Source organism: Numida meleagris, chromosome 2, assembly GCF_002078875.1.
Source record: "Numida meleagris isolate 19003 breed g44 Domestic line chromosome 2, NumMel1.0, whole genome shotgun sequence".
Taxonomy (NCBI): Eukaryota; Metazoa; Chordata; class Aves; order Galliformes; family Numididae; genus Numida; species Numida meleagris.
This window is the reverse complement of record NC_034410.1, coordinates 107,897,751-107,903,429: the sequence shown is the minus strand read 5'-3', so window position 1 is coordinate 107,903,429 and position 5,679 is coordinate 107,897,751.

The following is a 5,679-nucleotide window of genomic DNA, read 5'->3' as shown; positions in this document are numbered from 1 at the left end:
CTCCAACAGGTTTGTGTCTCTCCTGTACTGAGGACTCCACATCTGGATGCAGTACTCGAGGTGAGTTCTTAGCAGTGCAGAGTAGAGGTGCTCAGTCACCTCCCACGCCCTGCTGGCTGCACTTGTTTTGATGCAGCCTGGGATACGGTTGACATTCTGGGCTGCGAGGGCACACTGCTGGCTCATGTCCCGCTTGCCATCCATCAGTACCCCCAGGTCCTTTTTGGTAGGGCTATGCTCAATCCTTTCATCCCCCACCTTGTACTGATAGTGGGGGTTGCCACAACCCAGGTGCAAGACCTTGCACTTGGGTTTGTTGAACTTCATGCGGTTCACTTGGGCCCACTGCTTGAGGCTGTCTAGGTCTCTCTGGATGGCATTCCATCCCTTCATTGTGTCAACTGCACCACACAGCTTGATTTCATCTGCAAACTTTCTGAGGGCACACTTAATCTCACTGCTGAAGTCGTTGATGAAGGCATTAAAGAATGTCAGTCATTGTACTGACCCTTGAGGGACACCGTTCATCACTGATCTCCATTTGGTCATTGAACCATTGACCACCACTCTCTGGATACCGTCTTTCAACAAGTTCCTCATACCACTGAACAGTCCATTCATCAAATCCATCTCTCTCTAGATGAGAAGGATGTTGTGAGGGACTGTGTCAAAGGCCTTCTTGAAGTCCAGAGAGATTACATCAGTGGCTCTCCCTTTGTCCAGTGATGGAGTTATGCCATTGCTGCAGGCAACTATAGTCAGGCAGCACCTGCCCTTGGTGAAGCCATGCTCATTGTCTTGTATCACCTCCCTATCTTCCATGTGCCTTATCATAGCTAAGGGTTGTCCGATAGGATTCCTGGAGAGGTTCTTGATGCCTCATGCCTGTCAGCGGAAAGGAGGCATTTGAACAATACCCATAATAATGTGCTTTACCTTTTGTTTAGCCTTGAAGTGGTTGGGCAAATGGACTTGATTATCTTTGTAGTTCTCTTCCAGCTATGTGATTCTATGTGATGCGCAACCTCTCTTGAAAATCCAGTGTCTCTTTAGCAGCTGACATCTGCTGAAAGGTTGGTGTTTTTAGCAGTCCTGTGACCCCAAACATTTGTTACTTGGTCTGATCACCACAAATGCTTGATCTTGTATAATTTTGGCATAAAATCTAGCAATTACGTTAATGTCATCAGAGCAAGTAAACAGCTTTAGCAGATTTTCTCATTTTTTGTCTTTTTTTAAACAGAAGGAAAAGACTCATCTTGTAAGTATACTTTTAATTTTGTTATGTAACTTTCTTCATGCATTGAACTTAAAGCCAGCATGTTTTCTCCACCAAGCATCCCTTTCAGATACATGAGGGAGTAATATTTACCTCTTCTGGTCTCTGTTGCAAGTCTGATGGTTGCCTAAAATGCTCCACATTGCAACTGATACAGCTGTCACCCATCTTAAAAATACATTGTCCTAATCTAGATCAGTGATTGACAGACTTGTGGCTGGTGCTCACATAAAGGATCCCTCATACGCTCTGCTAGCCATGATGTGTCACAGAGGGTCTGTAGTCCTGCCTTGTCAACATAGTGTTTGGATTATTTAAGTAAGTAAGAATTACTAGAACTCTCATTTTTTTCAATATACATAATGAAATAAATGTAAATGCTCCACAGAAAACACTTTCCCTTCTTCTCTTTTTCCTGTCAAGGCTCCAGTATACCAAAGGTTTGAAAGCTAAAGCATTCTTGCTTTTGGGTGCATAAATATGCTACCACAGTGTTCCTCACCAGACTGATTGATGACAGGATGTCAGTGTCTTTTTAATTCCACTCACTGTATAATTTTCAGTTTAAAAGATTAGTTTCCTAGTAGAGAAAAATTAAAGATTGTTCAGGTTTCAACACTGCTTGTAAGAGTACCCCACAGGTGTTCAATACCCCTCCATATTTATGCTTTTCAAGCTTGAATATATTTTGTCTCACTGTACCTCTCACTCTAATACAAATATAAGGCATGGAAAAAATAAATTATATGTATATAGTCAGGCCACAGAAGCTGAGCATGGCAGAAATCTAATCTAAGAAGGTGATCTTCCAAACCAATTCCCGAATATTTGGGTAGTAGAAATGCAAGTAGTTAAACATGTACTCCAAGCAAATTCAGTTTTAAAACATTAGGGAAAATGTTATGTGGTACTCACATAGTTATGTGGTTTAGAAGTACATAGCTGCCTAAAATATATGCACTACTTATTCAGAGATACACACTAGACACCCAATTTTTATTTTCCACCATTTTTGGAAGACTGCTTGAAGCAACAGCAGGAATATTTATTGATAAATAAAAATATTTATAAAAAATGAATATAGATCAGACTCTTCTATAACATATATGTAAAGTGTATAAATATATTGTATATTATATATAGAAGAATTGTCTTTCATAATTCTGGTATTTTTCACTGCTTTTCTTTATTTGAATTATCAGTTTAAAAAATCAATCAAACAAAAACATAAACAAATAACACAATCCAACCAAAAAGAAACAAAAAACATGATGACGCAAGGAAGGACAGTGAAGTTGTCACACTGGCAGCATCTGGGCACTGCGACCTTGCAGCTCTATTCATAGTACTTATCACATATGACAGAATTAGGTGTTTGAAAATTAGCATTGTCTAAAGCTGTTATGAGTTACTTCTTGATTTGCTACTTACATTCATTACTCTAAATGCTGTGGAAGGGCAAACACAGACTGCTTAAAAATTAATATAGGTCTGACTGACTTGTGAAATATAGATGTGACAAAAGCTTTTGTGAATCTCTTTCCTGTTGTTGACATCATCATCGCTTCTGTGCAGTGATTCAAGTAGTCCCTTGCAGCTCTAGTTAGAGATGATATAAGATAGGGTTAATGTTGTTCAGCTTCAGAGGTCTTTTGAATATGTTTTTGGTTTTGCATTAATGGACACTTTTGTAACTACAGAAAGGACAAAACTACATTTTGACAACTACCAAGATTACCATAAGAAGACAAAATTAATTAGGAGTATACAGACTCCTATGGACTATACAGAGAAAACCCAGGCTATGTGTGGTAGCTTCTTTTCCTTACGGAAAAACAAACAAACAAAAAAGCGTGTAAAACAAAATTGAAAACCTTTTCTGCTGCAAACATCTTCTACTTCTTTATTACTGTCAAATATTCATTTATAACATTTAAGTCAGGTGGGTTTGTGTATGTGCATTTGAGATTTTATTTATTGAGTAGGCTTTGATGGCTTTTTAGACTTCCTAGTCTTAACAAGAGCTCAAGATTCATGGCATTAAAGTTCTGCACAACCTTGTTCTTCCTTCCTATAAATTTCAATTGGCAAGTGTCGTCCTTCTGACCCATACTGCATCCTCATTAGGCCCTTTTGGATTTCTGATTGCCTTGAGGAAGTTTTATATTTCATGTTCTTCTGATTAGATACCAAACTCTTCTTTTCATACTCTTGTATGCTGCGAGGCTATACTATCTTATGACTTCAAGTTAAGCAAATATGTTCTATGGAAAATATTAGTAAGCTGACCTCCTAGTCCAAGAATATTCCAGTGAGACTGCTCTCAGTTCTTGCCTTTCAAACAATAATAAGAATGAAATAACGGTATCTCATGGATGGAGGAGACTACAGGTTTCTTAAGTAGATGTAACAACTATTTGTCCTGCAATTATGTATGATGGAAGCTGATATCCTGACTGAAAACATATTTCATAAACTAAAGTTACCTTTCAGTCATCAATTAAAAAAACAAAAATCACTCACCTTGCCTGAATACCAATTTAAGAAATTCTTTGGCAATAAATGATTAAAATGTTTTAAATTAGGAAGCTTTGTTTATTTACATCACTCGGTGTAAGCTCTTCATTTGTCTAAATAAATACTTATCTACATTGCAAGCTGACATATTTCTGACAAAGGAATATGAAGTTAACATGGAGAATCTTTATGAAGTGGTGTATAATGTCCTGACTTACAAGGAGATTGATTTGTATTCCAATTTAAAAGTCAGATTAATAAATAGCTCCTGTGGTGTCCATCCCCTGAACACAACAGGAGGTGAAAGGATGGGGGTGCTAGGCAACCTCAATTCAACTTCCTAAGTTACACACAATGTCACTTTAAAAATTACATATGATATGCAGTGCCATCTGTTGGGAAAAACTAGCTAGCACAGGCAAAATCAAGGAACCAGTAGTTACGTAAGTTCTTTGGAAGAGAATCATCTACATAATATTTTCTAAGTCTGCTTTAAAGGAAATGTTATATATTATGCTAGCAAAGGTCTTCAGCTACGTGTGTATACTGTAAACATTTTCTGTCTAACAAATTATTGGAAACAGGATGATATCTAGGTAATTTATGCATCACAGATATTTTCATAGAATTCATGAATTCTGGTACCTAAAGTGCTGCTGCTTGCTAGTCTCCAGTTCTTGAAAAATCTGCGTGATTCTGATGTTTCAAAAATACATTTACTCTTTGAACTAATTCAAGAGGAGTTAGATCTAGCATATTTTAATTCAGCTGATAAATGAATTAAAAAAAAAAAAATCCATCTTCACTTCTCAAAGTTGTGATAAATTACCTGAAAGCTTCTTTCCACTTGCCAGTGAAGAACGTCAAAGGCACAGATGGTTGCCAATAAAATATCAAATGCTCAGCTGGTAATTGAGAAATTGAATAGCATTAATTAATATTCTCTGAGAAAGAGAACGAATAAATGCAGGAAATTCCAAATGGTATGATTTTAAATTCATCAGTTTCTAGAATCAGCAAGGGCTATATTTAAACATGGAGAGCACATTAGCACAAGTTGGTAATAAATAAATAAAATTCAGATATATTTAAGCTTTGAGTGAGGCATTAGAAATATAGTAAATGTGCCTTTGTTTACTCACTTTGTCAAAGATAATGTTTATTCAAATAAAGGAAAATGTTTCCATTGTTTTATAGTGTATACTTGAGTAATAGAAGTGTAATATATGCTGTTTTTTTATGTTGTGATTTTTATCCCAAAATGCCTACAAAACCAGTACTAGCTATACCAGCGTTCTTATGACTGGTAATGAGTGTCTGGGGGATGATTTTTGAAGAAGAGAGAGAAACCAAGTTTAATTTGTACAATTTTACTGTACAATAGCATATAACATTTTATACTTTATGACATGAAAGTGATTTTTATTTATTTTTTTATGATTTGACTAGTTTGTTATGGCATTCTGAAACTCCAAAAGGAGCCAGAATGGGTTGGAATTTCAGTAAATAAATTGATTTATTCACAAAAGGGTGTATCAAATTTTAAATAAGTTACTGTGCATAATACATTAAAAAAAATCCTGGAATTGAGAAGGAATTCTAAATGTTTATTATACACATTTTCCTATAGGTCTCTATTTTCTTTAACAGAGAAAAATCATGTCTGGAGTTAAGGAGATATCCTGTCAATCTGGTGTGATGCCTTAACTGGACAAGAACATTTCACAGGAGGGTCTGAACCACCCCAAAGTAAAGATAATCATTGTTTTTTTCAATGTTCTATTTTTCTCTTTTCCCTTAGAAAGTGAATTTCCATACTGCATCTAAAGATTGAGAATTAGGATGTGTTTATGAGTTGTTGGAGTTCACTCTGCTGGTGCTTG